At 36.2% G+C, this 18,703-nt stretch overlaps 1 long non-coding RNA gene across 1 annotated transcript in view; it reads left to right on the top strand.

Annotated features, from left to right (window-relative positions):
• LOC141376130 (uncharacterized) overlaps window positions 1-11,532 on the top strand; it is a 352,849-nt gene extending 341,317 nt beyond the window's left edge. Inside the window, exon 5 of the long non-coding RNA XR_015499433.1 lies at window positions 9,918-11,532. This is a non-coding gene — a long non-coding RNA (uncharacterized LOC141376130). The remainder of the gene's footprint in view (window positions 1-9,917) is intronic.
• Window positions 11,533-18,703: the final 7,171 nt, after the last annotated feature.

The following is an 18,703-nucleotide window of genomic DNA, read 5'->3' as shown; positions in this document are numbered from 1 at the left end:
ATGAGACAGAAGTGTTAGCAAAAGCTGTCAGTCAAATGCAGGTTCGCCAGATTTCGAAGCACTTCTAAACTGATTGATGCTTTGAATCACTTTAGACATATGACCAGGAGTTTCAAAACACTTTAGTCATGTAACCTGGATGTTTCAGATTATGCTGTGGTGCTGTGTTTCGAAACACCTGCGCTTCCGGATCTCGACACTGTGTCGAAACGTCAGTTTCAGGTCAGCCATCCCTAGTTATCAGCAATGGTAATAACAGAATTCCACAACATTGATTTGATTCAGGGTGTATAGCATGGTTGATAACAATATGAAACAAAATTTAAAAATGTTAAAAATGATATATGTGTACACACAAACAAGCAAACATATAAAAATATGCAGGGCTTGACATTACATCCGCCAACCCACCAAATGTGGGTAGATTTCAGCTGTGGCAGGTTAGACCGTTGCTCCCATTAGCCACTTTAACTTGTTGGAAATAATTTTTAAATTGTATTTTTTTTTTAAAGCAGGGTTCGACAATAAAGATGGCCCAACATGCGTTAAAATGGGATCTTGGAATTGAGAAGGACTTTTATCAGCAGGACTAATACAAATAACAGCGTTTGTGCAAGCAAATAAAGCAGATGAATACCGATGAGAGAATGTTAACTTGCGAGTGCACTGGTGATGCACGCTCTTGTTTCTTTCAGCAAAGCAACCGTGCCTGGAAACGCATCTGGTGTGATCTGTTCTCTTCAGTTCTCTTTGAAACAGACTTGACTCAAGGTGTTGCTCGAGCACCCAGAGTCCTCCTTTCAAGAGCTTCAGATTTTTTTTTTTTTTTAAGCAGCAGCGCTTGCTTTCACTTTCACCATTCTTTGAACAGATTATCAACAGGCCTAAAGTTAACGTGACTATCCTTTCATTATCACACGTGGTATGTTTTCAACCTGCTTTTATTTGCTTACAGTTATTTTTGTTAATATGGTTTCATCATATTTTGGACGATAAGATTGCTTTAATAGGAGATTAACTCCCCATTTAGTTAACTGGTGATCAGAGACCGTTAACCAGATTATGCATTGTTTTAAATACATGACAATGATTATTTTTAAAATTTCCTTTTTTAAAGAAAAGTTTTGTTGAATAAAAAGTGTATGTATACAGCTTGTTTTGACACATATTTAAAATGTATGGCTAAGAAATAATCATTTATTTTCGGTGAGCTCAGAAATAAATAAATTTAATTTAATATTAATTTTGAGCCTTAAAAAGTCACGTGACATAAAAGCAAATTGCAGTGCGACACTATGAAACCACAACCTATTTGCTCATGCACATTGAGCAAGGTCAAACACAACACAAAGTACAAAAGCACAAAGTTATTTTAGCATGTCAAAGTCAAATTTATGAATATAAAATATATATTTTTTAAATAATAAAATTTTGGCTAGTTTGTAGTGGCTAGTAATATTGGAAATCTACAAGCCAAAGTGGCTGGTGATCAAAAAAGTTAATGTCAAGCCCTGCATATATGCATACAGAAACCTGTAAGTATATAAGTATAAAAGGGGTAGAAAAAAAAACTATATACATAATGTCAAAAAAGTACATAACTGAAAAAGTGTCTAATAAATTATTACAAAAACAAACAATTAAATTAAATATCTTAAAAGACATCTTGATCGTTTCTCCATCATTATAATAAATTACTTAAGTTTTAATAATGGAGATCAAATAATCATGAATTTGGTTGCAATGAAGAATTGTTGAAATCGTTGCCCTGATGATTAAGGCAGTGGATTGCTCTAGTCGAACAATGTCTATAAAATATTATAACAATTGCTGAATTGACAGAAGAATAGGAGGGAACCAGGAGCTGATGATTGTCAGAAAAAGAAAAAAGTTCACTTTTGATTCAGAGTCAGGGTTATTGAAGAATCATCATTCAATAGTAAAAGGAGAGGTTCATTATTAATGGTTATCTCCAAGATTTGTGACAAAATGGTGGAGATGTTAACCCAAAAATTGTAAATTGGTAGAAATTCCCAGAAAAACTACTGATTGCCCCAATGTTACATTTAACACAAACAGCTGAAGAAATAAGTTTAGGTCTAAAACATTTTAGAGGTGTATAATAAATTATGTGAACTACATTGTAGTTTATCAATTGGTGGGCAGTATTTTTTGATGAAACTGAAATATTTTGCCGAATTAAATCCCAATTAAAGCTGTGATTCTGCTCTACAAGTACTCTGTCCTAAGTAAAAGTTATACCAAGACTTCCACAATTTTCTCTTTTAAGGTTGCCATAGATAACAGAGACCTTGATAGATTTCCCCCTAAAGGTTCAAGCCAGTAGACCACTGAATGAGAGAATAAAGGTTATATGCCCATAAGCTTAATTACAAAGTCATTTTGAATTCATTGAATGTCAGTACTCATACACACATGCGCTTTAATTATTAGGATTCTTTTTTAATCTGTTGTCCAAAATCAAGACATGTAAAATTTACATAATCTGTCAAATGTCTGGAGTCAGTAAGATTAATTGATTCATTAATTGGTTGATTAATATATAGATAGTTGATTAGTTTGTTTATACATTTCTAAACCAGTTTAAAATTGTTACATTCATTTGGTCAAAATAATGTGATAGTACGTATTTGTGGAATATTACTACAATGGATAATGGTTTATTTTTTAGAGTATTTTAAAAAGTTATTTAACATTGTGATGGCAAAGCAGACTATATAAAACCCATTTAATATTACAATCCCAAAACTCCTAAATAATACCCTTTGTCCAGTCACATTTTCAAAAACCTGATTGACTCGCCGCAGATCGATATCGGTTGATTTTCAAATTTTATGACTCGATCGGTACTCGTCAATCTGGCCGATCTTATGAACCGATTGCAGGTATTTTGAATTAGATAAAATACCCAGAAATCATCAAGATGATATGAAATTAAAAAAAGAGATTAGAATGGCCTTGCATGTTTTAGGCCCTTTTATATACAGTATATAAAAACTGAAGGTTCTGTTAGGCCATTTTATCTACTATTTTCTATAAAGCTGCTACTGACCATGACATGTTCACATTAAATGGCAACAAGAGACTTGTTTAAGGGATTATATGTAACATACTTCATTTATTATCTTTAGTAAGGTATCTTCTCTTAGGGTCAATAGTTAGAGGGAAAATGTGGGAAAATTTATATTAATCCAATATAAAGCTTGAAGCATTAGAGTCGGTACTCTGTATTGACAGTCATCATGACAAGAAATCAGTCCACGGTATTAGCAGCAAAAATCCTGATCGGAGCATCTCTAATCTGAACATTCTATAACAAGTGTAGAAAAGCCTAAAAATACAGCGATTCAAATTAACACAATATTTTCTAAGTAATACTTTAAACGTTTTACTAACTTTTATTTTTGTATTTTATAAATGTGTCTTTAAACACAGAACTAGATTTTGTAATGGCATATAGGGCTATTTCTGGAACATAAAAAGCATCATCATATTTTGTGCATTGAGATTAAAAAGTGTGAAACTCGTTCAGACTGAAATATTTTAATCTTTAAATGCTTTGAACATGCTTCATAAATTAATTACTAAGGCTTCAAGATCATTATTACAGTTTTGTTTATAATATAGACATTTTTAACAGTAGTCTCTGAAATAATAACCATTGTCCATTGTTAAGGAAACCTGTGATGACGTAGCTGTGAAATTGTGGATGCGTTTACAACCCACTCTAAATTTAATTTCATCATCAAAGCCTTTGTTTTTTTACTCGGGCAGCACACCTGGCCCACCTATGGGGCACAGCTGGCAACATTCCCAAAGATACAGCAAAGCATGATGAAGTGACCTTTTGATATAAAGCCACAAATACAAAATTCAAAGAAGGAGAGAAAGAAAAAGGCCAAAACGAATCCACCCCCTCTATGTTTTTGTCCTTGTCTTTGGTGCAAGCCAGCAGTTGTGCAAGCTAACCTTTCTCTAATTGATGTTTGTGCCGAAGCTGCTCACCAGGCAGCCATTTTGTGGCGGGAATGAGAGCAGCCCACAGCACAGTGGGGATCTTTAATGCAACTCGGGTGTTTGAGTTTCCAGGGAGAACATCCGCCTTCCTCTGAGTAAGCAAAGCGCAACTCAATATACAAATTGTTCTTCTCGTGTTATTTTATCCTGCGTTTATGCGCATGGTTTGACTTGACTTTTGCAAAATTATGGTTCCTTTGCTTTTGGTTTTGGCAGGAGAAGCCTTTGCGCTTCTTAGAAAATGTGAGCTTGCAATCAGTTTAGGAGTGTGCACAAGAGCACTTAGGCATTAAATTGTCTCATAAATCAGGAATATGAACTGAAAAATAACAGTGAAACTGCTTACTCTGAGTATCAACGTTGAAGCTGCTTGACTTGTAAATGTTTGCTATTTGACTTGGTCATTTAAAGCAGATATAGACTCTTACAGACAGTACTTTAGAAACTCTTATCATTAAAGTTGCTTTAGATTGCATTAATTCTTATCAGTCAGATTTCTTTGTTTCATAACTGCTGTAAATTTTTCTATTGATTTGCATTGACTCTCAACACTATCAATATACAGTATAGCCAAGGCTCAGTCTTTCCAGGGTTTTCTACCCTGCTCCTTTAAATGTCTGAATTCTATAAAGCAAGATGGATTCTGACAACCATTTAATCATTTAATTATTCAAATTAATATTCATTCAATCATTAAGTTTTAAAAATATGCCCTTGTGATTTGCTTTGGTAATTCCTTTATTCTATTGACTATAGCTTCATGTTGTTGTCGTTTAACTTCCACAAGGGGCTCTTACTATTAATCACACTATTTTTTTTGCATACAAAAGAAACTATTATACTTAATGACTTAAAAGAGGCAACTAAAATCCCAATAAATGTTGCTTAGTGAAGCATCAAAGTACAAAAATATATTTTTTAAAAATCACATTTTTATTCCAGACTCAAGTGTTTGAAAATAGTTTCAGCTGTGGACTAGTGTGGCTTTTTATCACACAATGAGGTTTGAAAGGAAATAATTTTAAATTATACGTAATGTTGGTTATATTTTGATTGTGATTTTTATTTTTCAAAAAATATATATATCCTCATGAAAATTTCAAAAAATACTTGAACACAGAAAAACCACATGTTTTAACTATACTATATGCTGATTACACATTTCATAGGTCAAACATTTTTATCAGTATTTTTTCAACTGTAGCAACATGCATTTGTCTATATGAGGGAATTCATGGAAGTTATTAAACCTATATAAACATTGCTTGTGGAATTTCTGTGTTATCATTTACTATGAAATAACAAAAAAAAAAAGAGCTTGATTATTTGTCATATTATAAACATACTACAAATGTTCTAAGTGGTATGGTCATTGACAATACCCCTATATTGCATCACAATAATAATAATTTGTTTTTAACGTACAGCAGACATTGTCAGTATCAGTATATTGCTATACTCTTTCTTCATACATCTAACAGAAGTTTACTGATGACCAGGAATAGGTAGATTCTAGAAAATGTTTTGTTGAGTTGATATCATGCCTACATATTTCCCCCCCTGACAGTTGTTTAGAAGATGTGCTCTCCAAGGTCCTGAAACTGTGAGTGTACTGAGATATCAGAGAATCACTAGGTCACACTTTATTTTGATGGTCCGTTTGTTAAATTTAAGTTACATTGCATTTACATGCCAGCTAATTCTCAGTAGATTATAAGTAGACTGTTAGGTTGGGATTAAGATTTGTGTAAGTTGACATGTACTTATAAAGTTTTTTTATAGTCCGTTAATTATCTGTTGAAGGAGCAGTATCAACAGATATTAAGCAAACAGTCTGTTAATACTCAAATGAACCATCAAAATAAAGTGTTACTAATTACTATTCATGACTTTTTAAGCATTTATTTAAAGTATTGTATTCTAAATGTTCAATGTCACATCAGTCGCTTTTTTCGGACCCTTGGTTTTCTTTCCCTCTTGCCGATGCTGGTCAGCTTCAAATTCTTAGCATTGCTTGAAATACCTGCAATCAGATAGGAGGGATGTGATGCCCTCCAACAGAGTGTTTGATTCCACACAACAGGTTTTCCGGACATCCAGAGTCAAAGGCAAATTGCATGTAATAGTCCCTTAACCCCCCGCAGATTCTTCCAGCATTTTAGGACATTTTTGATGGCTGGTGCAGTTCACCATTGCAAGCTCTTTTTCCCCAGCTCAGAAACTTAAGTTGTTCCTTTATCTGGCTTGAGTGCACCTACTGCAAGGTCATTGATTTGTTCTGAGCTATTGCAGTGCTTCACGGCAGCCAAACACCTGGTTAACAACAACAAAAAAGACAAGCAAAGAAAAAAAACCCATAGGACCAAAAGCGTTGGCAATTTTTTTCTTCAGCCAAAGCTGCAGGCAACTACCAAGGGAAGACGCAAACCAAAAGCCTTAATACCTCACTTACAAAAGAGACCTGTATTCCCCATGAGGCCTGCAGGGCTGCTTTGTGTTGGCAGATGGATGCAAGGAGGGAAGGAAAGGCTTTGGCATTTTGATTATGTATCATTCATGTTGTAAACTGCCTCACCTGCTGCCGAGTGCTGTTATTAGACATATACACTGTAGAATGTCATACGTTGACCTTGCTTAGAAGAATTGAGGAAACTGATTTCCTTAAAATTTCTAAGTAGTGTATTTATTTTAAGTGGGCATAACTTAAAATAGTTTGTATTCACAACTTCTTAATAAAGTAAACTTCAGTATAGTTGACTCAAAATAATTAGTTGTGTTAACTTCTTATTAGTGTTTACATTATTAGGAAAATATTAGGAAACTAAAACATTTAAGAAAAGACAAAAACTAATACCTTTCGTACTTACTTACTCACTCCTAGCGCCGTTTATATCGAAGTTGATATTTAGGCACACCATGTTGGTGTTTAGTAAAATCAAATTTTTAGTCGTTACCCCGATATTCAACCCCAAACCTGGTGGATGAGGACATACACACACGCACAAACACAACAGCTTACCCATTTTACTTATAACTCCACATCCAAATGCCAACTGACCCAGCTGGTTCTCGAACTAGGGACCTTCTTGCTGTGAGGTGACAGCGCTACCCAATGTGCCCCCTGTTTCCTCAGTTCCTTCATCACCATTCCTTATCATTAACATGCTTTTGACACATGATCACTCAAAAGTTGTAAATGCATATTATTGTATGTCAAAATTACTTCAATCTAATTAGCTTAATGTGCTCAACATTTTGGATTACTTGTTTAAATATTGTAAGGTGAACAAACGTATTCATAATACTTAACTGCACAATTGTATTAATGATAACAGTTAATGCTTTTTATAGTGCACTGTACACTAACAGATGCTAAAAGTTGGGATGTTTTCTAATAACTGTAAAGAAAACTCAATTTCAACAACTAATTAATGTCTGTTTGTTTCACTGTGATCTCAATTTAAGTTATTTCAAATATTTGGCAGTAACAAAGTTGCGTTATTATACTGTAAGTTCTGGACCAAGTACACAATTTAATCAAGTATAAGCTTAGATACAACAAGTATAAAGTCCTTTTTTTCAATCTGAGCTGAGTGGAAATACAAAAGTTCTTGATTTGTATTGTACTTATGTATTAAATGTAAAAAAATCAACCCAAGCTCATTGTGGAAATGTAGCCCCGCGGACGTTTCTGAAGACCGCGATTTACGTGGCCGGAGGTACGTAAAAGGCCGCGTTTGGTTTTTTTCGAGCGAACGCTGCGGGGCGGTGTGGCGCCGCTCCGCCCCTCCTCTTCGCGCTCGCCGGCCGACGGCTCGCCTCCGAGTGGAGGGCTTTCCCGACGCAATCAGTTTGTCCGCCTAGCTCACAGCGTTGTGTCGGCGGAGCGGAGGCCCCGGAGGAGGAGCCGGAGCCGGCCGCGGTGGACGACGACCGGGATCGAATCCGGGGAACAGCGGGTTCCGGAAATCAGGTAAGACGAAAAACGGAATCCGGAAAATAATGGCGAGAACGCGGCGGGATCCGAAAACGCGGTCGAAATCGAAGACGAGGGCTTTTGCTTTTTTTTTTTCTCCGATCCGGCGGCTTCTCTCGCGGATCCGCGAAAACGAAAAAACGCTCGAATACGTACCTCCCAGGACGTAAATCGCGGTCCGCAAAAACGTCCGCGGGGCTACGTTTCCACAATGAGCCCGGGTTGAAAAAAATACGGGTTTCACTTTATTTTCATGGTCCCTTTAACACATTTTGTTAAATTTAAGCTAATTCTCATTAGATTATAAGTAGACTCTTAGGTTGGAGTTAGGGTTAGGGTTACAGTAAGTTGACATGTACTTCAACATCATGTAGACAACAAAATGTGCAATAGGGACCATCAAAATAAAGTCTTACCAAACTACTATTTATTCATTCATTTTTTTTGCAATAATATTTTGGCAGTAAAATAAACTGTTGTCATATGTTTACTGCTGACTTAACTATAATAAGTGTACACACAAGTAAAAAATAAAATGTACAGTATATAGCCAAAATTAAAAAACATGCAATATTATTTTAAAATATATAACATAGGACATTCCAAGTGTTGGGTTGCGGCTGGAAGGGCATCCACTGCGCAAAATATGTGCTGGATAAGTTGGCGGTTTATTCCGCTGTGGCGACCCCTGATTAATAAAGGGACTAAGCTGAAAAGAAAATGAATGAATGAATAACAACTGTAGGATGAAATGTTTAATGATTTTAATAAATTTTAAGAAGAAAGCATTGAGAATTTGTTTTGTTCCATCAGCTTAAGCTATAGAAGCTTGTTTGGAAGGAAGGAAGGTAAATAAATAAATGTTAATTGCAATTTGTTGCAGTAAGTAAACAGTATTATTCAATAAAATGGATAGACCAAAAAAAGCAGATGTTGTAGTTGTTATCATGGGATTTTGATTGAAGGCCGAAGAGGGTTAAAAGGGGAAATATAGGGGATCAGTCTTTCTCAATAGCAGGAGCTTTCCAGGGAAATCTTGTCCTTCAAGGGACAGGATGAAATGTCAAAGATCACAACTGGGTTAATCCTGCACTGATGGCTGACCTTCTGCTGAAACAGACAACTACAATGACTTTTTTGTGTGTGTGTTTCCAACAAAAAAAATGCAATGACTGGATTTAGTTGACGTAGGCTTAATGAAAAAAAAATAAGTTATGTGGACTTATTTTTCAGATGTTTTTTTAAATTATTATTATTATTAGAATTATTTTATCTGAATGATAAAAAAACATAGTTCAAAATATCATGTGTTTTCCACAGAAAGAAATTTGAGTTTGAAATGAGAAGTGAGTTACATTTTCACTTGATTTGTTTATGTAAATTTGCTGATTTGTAGTTTTACACCGTAATTGTGGTGAACTGAGTTACTTTCTTCCTTCAGCGTTAGTCTTACAGTAGTGCATGTGTTTGTGTATACCTGTACTGTACTGATTGTGACAGGAGACATTTCATATCCACATCGCTTAATAACAAATAACTGGCAAAACATAATTATATCAGTTCTAAGGATGAACACTCAATTAGTCATAAAGCATAACAATGTTTGTTCTTGCAGACACACAAATACAGTAAAACAAGAAAAAGCAGCAAATCGTTTCACTGACAATCTGTTTCAACAGCCACGATCTCCAGAGATACACACATATGCTTCAGTGCATACATGATCACACACACACACACAGACACACACACATGCCTTTCCTCTCAGGTGGAACAAACCCAACTGCATGCATATTCATTACGCCGCGGAGAAAAAAAGATCATCTGGAGATGCATAACGACAAGTGCCAGTGAGTGGGCACAGAATAGCTTTGTTTAATGAACAGCGTTTCTCTGCCTGCAGCCTTACCAACACTCACTGATGTTTCAGGCAGATGTGGGATGAAGATCCAAAGGCGGAGAGATGCGTGACAGAAGGAGAAATGTGAAGAAACATCCTGACTCTTTAGTTGGCAACTTTTTTTTTTTTTTTTTGCAACATATCACCTCCAGGCAAGATTTTTTCTTTTCTTCTGTCTCTCCACCTCCCTCTCCACCTCTAAATGTTAAGTGAGCCATAGGGAACAAGTGGGCAAGAAAGGAAGATAAATCTGACTTTTTTTTTGCTTTGTTTCGTTCTGTGAACAAGTGCCTAAATAGGCATGCATGTTTCTCAGCTGGGTTATGATTCACAAGTTGTAGCTTGTTTATGGGGAGCGATTGCAGGGATTCATCACTGAAAATCTGAAGTTGAGACGATGCCTTAATATGCAATTACTTAGGAAGAAGCATCACTCTGAATGGCTTTCAGTGTAGCATCTGGGCATTACATATGCAAACACAGCACATCATCGTAAAGTGCGTTCTCAGCAACACGGTTAATCTTTTATTACAGAATGCCTTATACATTAGCTTTTTGGCAGTGATTTAAATTCATTTACTCCTCCAGAAGCAAACAAAAAAGCTTCTACTTGAGAAGGCAAAAAGCCCTTTGAATTAATACCAATCCTCTCTGGAAATACGTGACTGTCTGTAAAACTGCAAAAACATGCATGTGTGGAGTGCTCGGGTTCAGGGATACATGGTACCACAAAACAGTTAAAAGCTACAGTGTGTAAAACAAAAAGAGGTAAAATGGCATGCTTGCTTTAGTAAATGCATTTTCTTGCTCATTTTTCCCCCCTTGTTAACACTCAGTTAGGCATCTTATTTACCATATTAGGTAGCCTACTTTGTTAGGTGTGCTATCTGACACAATGACACAAATCATAAAAATAAAACTTCTTTATTTTGGACTTTTGTAAATACAAGATCTAAAACAGATCTAAGATGGTGGGGGTTAAGCCAAAGGATTGTTGGATAACTCTTGTTTTCATCCATGATCCTTCTCTCTCTTATTTCACTCCGGGGTATATGACATCATGTAACTCACACATAGGACATATGTTAGCAGGGCTTCCTAAAACGTGATTGCAGTAAAACTCATCAATGGCAGGGAATCGTTTTTCTCTCTTTAAATACAGGAAAAGAGTTAAGCAAAATAATTTATTGATTTGACGCACATCATAATACCAGCCATACATGTAAGGCACAAATAATGTCCTTCAATTCAGTCACGTTCAGTGGCTGTCATCCGTGAACCACTCTCTATCTGTTTGTTTAATTGCTCAGTTTGTTAGATGTTTACTCCAACTTTCTTCTGAAGCCTGAAGCGTGTCAAATGCACAAAATGGCCAATTCGCACCATGTCTAATCCCTTCTTTGCTTTGACTTCACATGTAAATTACTCACGCTTTGTCCGCATGTGCAAGCTGACCTCCCTTTCCCCCTTTATGCAATGTTTGGATTGTGAGGGCGCAGGTGAGTCATCATTTTCACTCAACTACATAACATGTGCTGCGTATTCAACAACTGTATGTCATGTAAAACAATTAATTGCAAATTCAAATAAATATAATTTAATTATGTGGTTTGGAATTTAATGTTTTAAGAGATTATTTACATTTTCTATAATTATTTTGCGTTTTAATTTTGGAGGATTGCAAAAATTTGTGACTTTTTGTTGATTTTAAGCTGGGTTCAGCAATCGTGGAATCACGAAAAACTAGGGGGTCTGGTTAGGTTCCTGGCAGAACATTGTCGACGGCATATTCATATCAACAGGGACTTTTCATAATTTTACAGTGATTAGGCATACAGTATGCTTACTAAAGGATACAAAATGTTTGTGTAATTTAATGTAATGTATAACTGTAAAATTTAAGATGTGCTTAGGTCTTGAATTATGGAAATTTATAAGAAACTCAATATATATGAGGTTTATTTACTATATACCTTATTATGCACAACTGAATCAGCTGTATTGACAGCAGACAGACAGACGGACGGACGGACGGACGGACGGACGGACGGACGGACAGACAGACAGACAGACAGACAGACAGACAGACAGACAGACAGACAGATAGATAGATAGATAGATAGATAGATAGATAGATAGATAATTGTTGTTATTATTATTATTACTATTATTATTATTAATATTGATTCAGTGATTCCATCTGTGTTTCCATATGGTGCTAAAATGATTTTGTTCACCCTCGATGGCAGACACACCATATTTTGCTTTGTTAATTCTCTGAAATGTGCAACAAACAATCATTTTGTGGCCATTTCGTACCCACAGTCATTTTCAGTTTACTTGCTTATCCCCCCCTGAAATAGGAGAAAAAGTCTATCTATTACAGTCCTTGTAGCATCTAAAAACGGCACCAAAATATACCAATTGCATGTTTCAAGTTTTGCAGTAATGTTAGCAGGGTCACACATATTTGGGGTTGATAAACAAGCTTAAAGTACCACAGCCATATCATCCCTGCAGCCGAAGGCTGGTTACTCACTGAAGCTAAGCAGGGCTGCGCCTGGTCAGTACTTGGATAGGAGACCACATAGGAAAACTAGGTTGCTGTTGGAAGTGGTATTAGTGACACCAGTGGAAGGTGCTGAAGCTGCAGTCTGTGTGAGTCCTAATGCCCCAGTAAAGTGATGGGGATACTGTCAGTGGTTGCAGTCTTTTGGATGAGACGTTAAACCGAGGTCCTGACTCTTTGTGGTCATTAAAAATCCCATGGTGTAACCCCGATGTCTTGGCCAAATTCCCTCCATCAGCCCTTACCGATCATGGCCTCCCAATCATCCCCATCCACCTAATTTTCTCTTCACTGTCTCATCACTCCATCTATAGCTGGTGTGTGGTGAGCGCTCTGGGGCCATTGTCCTGTGGCTGCCGTTGCATCATCCAAGTGGATGCTGCACACTGGTGGTAATGTGGAGACACCCCCTACCCCTCATGATAGTGAAGCGTTTTAGGTGTATGGCCAGACACAATAAATGAGCTAAATAAATACACATTACATTACATGACAGTACTTCCTGAACAAATCCTAGTGAAGCTGAGGAGATGCAGCTAGATGGACTGATATCAGCAGCCAGTGAGCTGGGATGATATACTTAAAGTATGTTCTGCCTCCGGGAAAGTAAAACTGGATTTTGCATCGAAACTACAATTAATTTTTATGGAGTTGCTGATGATAATGGCGATGCCAATATTGCAGTACAATTGCCCATTCTGTTCTGTCCCTGTTTCAAAAATTATTCCAGCTGAACAAACAAAGCAATGTTCTTGTTCTTTTTTGCGATGACAGGTCTTTATATCTTTGGCTATAACCCAAGATTTACAAATCCACCTTGAGCGGTTATTGATTTTAAAGGCCTTTAATGTTGCCTTCGAGACAGAAAGTGACAGGCAGCAGAGTAACATGGCTGGAGGAGAAATGACCACTGATCGAAGGAAAAAGACCTCTGATTGCCTCTTAGTCTTCCAATCAGCTGGTCTGAAATCAGTACTTCTCTGACACAAGAGCAGGGCTACACTGTTCTGACTTCTCCATTAGAGCTATATAACTTCAATTCCAGTGACTTCAGCAGACAATCAATTTCACAATATTTCACTTTTTTATTGCCCACACTTTGCCTACTGTATCTTATCACAGACCTATACCCTGCACATTGTCAGATATGTCTTTATTTATTTTGCAATTTTTGCGATGGACCTTAATGGATTTTTAGGAATATAAAACTCTTACATTCTTCTTTGTAGAGTGGTTGCCTTAATGAAAAGTTACCAGTTATCGCATAATATCCATAGATGCTAAAGTATTAAGATTATCATACAGTCAAAAACATGCACTTCAAATGCAGCACATTGTCTTTATTATTTTTGACAAATGCAACACATTGTCAGTATTTTTTGTACTTTTTTGGCATGTTTTGTCTAATCATTTGCAATTGTTCTTGTTTTTCAAGTCTCTCTATACATATTTTGAAGAAATTGGTTAGATTTAAAGGGATTTTAATGCAATGTTGAAATTAAAATGTAAATCTTTCAGCACATTTCAATCTGTTATGTTTTCACAGTGAAATGGTTGTTTAGCTTTGGGGTGGGGTTAAGTGATCTAAAGTACATTTTTTCAATTGCAACATGATCTAAATAAGTATCTTTATAAATTAAAAGATTTGTAATAGCCATTGCATTAATCCAGCTCTGTGTACAGAATCTACACCACTGCCGGAATCAAAATACATCAAGTAATGCCTCAATACAATGTCTCTGTTGAGGATTGAACCATTGATCAACAAACAGGTAGTTCCACTTCTTAACAATAAAGAAATGACTGCACCTTTAAAAAAAAGAAAAACATCACTTGACAAAGCGTGACCTGGTGTGTGTGTGTGTTCTGCTAATGCACTGCTCTGATTGTCTCATAGCTCTTTTCTTTTGAAGTTTGTTCGTAGAATCTAAATTGACCACTTCCAGATTCACATAAGAGAACCGTTAGCATCTCGTCAAATGTCACGTTGCTAGGCAACATGTCATTTGCTGTCATACTCCGCTTGCATGTGAATGGGGAGAGAGCATGCAGAAAGTATTGTCTTCCAGAAATATCAAATTCTCCTCTTTAATGCGCTTATATATAATACTGAAGAAAAACCAAGAAAGTACTGAGCTTTAAATGGCTTATTTCACTTTGACTAATTTAAAGCTTATTTTCAGAAGAAAGATGACATTCATGTTTTATGCAGCACATATAACTGTAAATGACAAAAAAAATGTAAATGATTGAACATATGATTAAATTAACATTAACAAAAATTTACTAATTGGCTTATAAATAATTGACTAATAAATGCTTGGCCATTGTAAACTAATGTTAGATAGATAGACAGACAGACAGACAGACAGACAGACATATGTATGTATGTGTGTGTATACATATATATATATATATACACACACACACACACACACATACACACACACACACTTATGTGTATATATATATGTATATATATATATGTATGTATATATATATATATATATATATATATATATATATACATATAAATATCATAATGCCTTGAGCTTAAAAAAATATAATGCAGCCCTTCTTGTCATTCATGATGCAAATCGGGCTCCTTTTTTTATCTATCTGTAGTACTAGCTGTCACTCCATGCTCTTAAATGACACACAACATTGACAGGGGCATGATGGATATTTTCTTGGCTTGTCAGTAAGTGAGGTTGTTTAATGGCAAATAGCACTGATATCAAGCCAGCATCTCTAGGCACAAACAAACTGACATGCATATGGCTGACATTTAGCTGTTGCCCTCTGCCACAGATGGCACATTGCTAAGTGGGCATCTCATAATGACAAACACCAGGCCATCACAACATATTATTAGTGCTTTTCCGGCTAATGGTTGTAATGACACCATCATGGGCTTCTCTTGTTGGAAACAGATGTATTCCCATGTGTGGAATCATAGGAAAATGATATGGTATCTGGTTTAATTAGTTAAGTTGAAGTAAACTCATATGATATGACACAAACAAGCACTATTAAAAATATTGAATTTCAAATGTGATTGATTGATTGATTGATTGATTGATTGATTGATTGATTGATTGATTGATTGATTGATTGATTGATTGATTGATTGATTGATTGATTGATTTGAGATTCATGCAAAATGAATAAAAAATGGTTTCTGACAATTTAAGAAGAGTAACATGGTTCTGCAAAAATCTAATATGTTAAGTTGGTGATCTCTGATTTTTTTTTTTTTTTTTTTGGTTTCTTGGTAAATAAAAATATAAAACAACATTTAATTAAAGTAGAATTTAGTTTGAAATTTGATACTGTAGTCATTGTAATTTGGTATCGATTTAATACATGCTTTCTGAAAAAAAAAACTCTATAGCTAGAGTATTTAACTACTGTACTATAACTATAAACTATTACTACTATAAGATCCTGACCATAAACATACACTCACCGGCCACTTTATTAGGTACATCTGTCCAATTGCTATTCAAATTTCTAATCAGCAAATCAACTCAATGCATTTAGGTATGTAGACATGCTCAAGATGATCTGCAGCAATTCAACCCGAGCATCAGAATGGGGAAGAAAGGTGATTTAAGTGACTTTGAATGTGGCATGGTTGTTGTGAGTGGAGTGGAAACTTGAAAGTGAGTGGAAACTTGAACAAATTCCAACCCCATTCCACCAGTTTCAACCCTTGTTTCAGAAGAAAGCAAATGTGAAACACGCTTAAATGCACACAAACAGTCTGGTAGCTCACTGTTCAAATTGGTCATGTTCAAAATGCTGAATAAACACTAAGTGAATTTTTGATTTCAGCAAATAAATGTACACAAACCGCCAAGAACATACAGAATGGAAGTAAATTGTTGTGTTAAAGCCCACACTTTACTTTGAAAGTGCTAGGCTGCAGTCTTCTTGTTGCTGCTGTGTATGTTGTTATAGTATGAATGTGGAATGGAGGTGCTGTAATTCCATCACATCATCATCTTCTGATTTGACTGGAGAAAATCAGGCAGCACACGCTTCAGCAGCTAAAGCTTATCTGTCAGGCCTGCCTTTCTGAGAGATGCACCTGCTGTCTGGGCTTACCAGACAAGGCATAAAGCATGAATGAGAAACAGGCATGAGCAGCCGCACACAGATGTTCCTCTCCCTCAGGTGCCTGCTTTCTTATTTGGCCTTTTTACCTTGGGAGGCACTTGATAGGATGCAGCATGTTGCTATGATGGGTGGAAGACTAGAGGGGGAGAAAACAAAGTCAGAATTGGTTTCAGAGGGGATCGGGCCCTAAAAAAAAAAAAAAAAAAAAAAAAATCAGAGTGGACACGTTTCCAGATGGTGTTTTCTGTTGATGTATGACCAGCAAAGCCAGCTTGAAATAGAAGACAGGAGAGTCCGAGCAATGTCACCCCTTCAGCAAAGGTAGGACGCAGGCAGAAGTTTTTGGGTGACAAAATATTTCTATTGCTCAAACTTTTAGGTGTGAATTCTACTAGTTTCTGCTGCTAAAAATGATTTGTATATCTACACTATGGTGTGTCTGCTACATTGGAGTATCAGCATTATGAACATATTGGGCTCATTAAAGGTACTATACATTTGAATTCAATCCAGCCTTTTAATACCTCAATTATTAATTTAGGAACAGATGAAAAAGGACAGGATTGGCATAATTAATATAGACTTGAAAGTAAATAGTAGTTACAGAGAGAATATACCTTACTTCATATACATTACTTTGATTATATACAGCAACTCAGCTAACATGAAAATGGGTATTATATTTTCTAGTTCCTCTGAAAGGCCTGCCCACAAAAGGCTCTGATTGCTCAGCTAACATAATGTGCTGTGATTTGTGGATCGGCCCCACGTCACCAGGAAAAGTGAGTTTTTCTTAGTGCAGAATAAATGTAAACTCTACAATTATATTAAGTTCTATGAAATCTAATGTGATAGAGGTGATAGTTTTTAAGAAGAGATTATTTATATCTATTAAATCGATCAACACAATATATTGTTTGTAGTGATTGTTGACCCATTTTCTATGCAATTTGTATGTACATATATGGGCAGAGAAGTGCTGAATGATCACTGATGTGCAACAGGTAAAGGATAAAAGAGTAAAGATGTTAGTTTAATATGCCGGAAATTCTGAGATGGTTGGGAGAATGTTTTCCATGGTATGTTTTTTTGATGTAAATATACAGTTGAAGTCAGAAGTAGTAGCCCACCTGTGTTTTTTTCTCCCCAATATCTATTTAACGGTGAGAAGACTTTTTAAACTCATTTTTTAACATAACAATTTTAACTAGAATTGTACATTTCCTAAAGGAAATGTGAATGGGGTTTGCGTGGCAAATCGATGGGGTAAAATGCATCACCGTACTGGCCAAAAAGCAACAACATGCTAATCAAGGTTCTATCAACATGCTAATATGATTAGCATGTAGCTAGCATGATACTAATAGTGTTAGCATCATGCTAGCAACATGCTAATCGAGTTGTTAGCATCATACTAACATGATTAGCATGTAGCTAGCATGATGCTAATCATGCTAACAACATGCTAATCGAGTTGTTAGTATCATGCTAACATGATTAGCATGTAATCAGCATGATGCTAATCGTGTTAGCATCATGCTAGCAACATGCTAATCGACTTGCTAGCATCATGTTAACATGATTAGCATGTAGCTAGCATGATGCTAATCGTGTTAACATCATGCTAGCAACATGCTAATCGAGTTGCTAACATCATGCTAATATGATTAGCATGTAGCTAGCATGATGCTAATCGTGTTAGCATCATGGTAGCAACATGCTAATCGAGTTGCTAGCATTATGCTAGCAACAGTGCTAGGGTGCCCTGAGTGGTTGCTAGGTGGTTGCTAAGGTGTTGCTATGTGGTTGCTAGGGTATTCTAAGTGGTTGCTAAGGCGTTGCTAGGCGGTTGCTAGGGTGTCCTAAGTGGTCGCTAGGCCCTTATTAAGGCGTTACTAGGCGGTTGCTAGGCGGTTGCTAGGGTAATTTAGGTGGTTGCTAGGCAGTTGCTAGGGTACCCTGGGTGGTTACTAGGCAAGCCTCACATACATGCCTGATGAAATATTTATACTTAGTAAGCATTTCTAGCAAGTTACAGTACTTGGCTAGTCAATATTAGCATGTAGCTAGTCACTGCTAGCATGTGTAGCATATAGGA

This window comes from Danio rerio, chromosome 9 (genome assembly GCF_052040795.2).
Source record: "Danio rerio strain M-AB ecotype USA chromosome 9, GRCz13ab, whole genome shotgun sequence".
Lineage (NCBI taxonomy): Eukaryota > Metazoa > Chordata > Actinopteri > Cypriniformes > Danionidae > Danio > Danio rerio.
The sequence above is the reverse complement of the archived record's forward strand: the minus strand, read 5'-3'. Positions and strand labels throughout refer to the sequence as shown.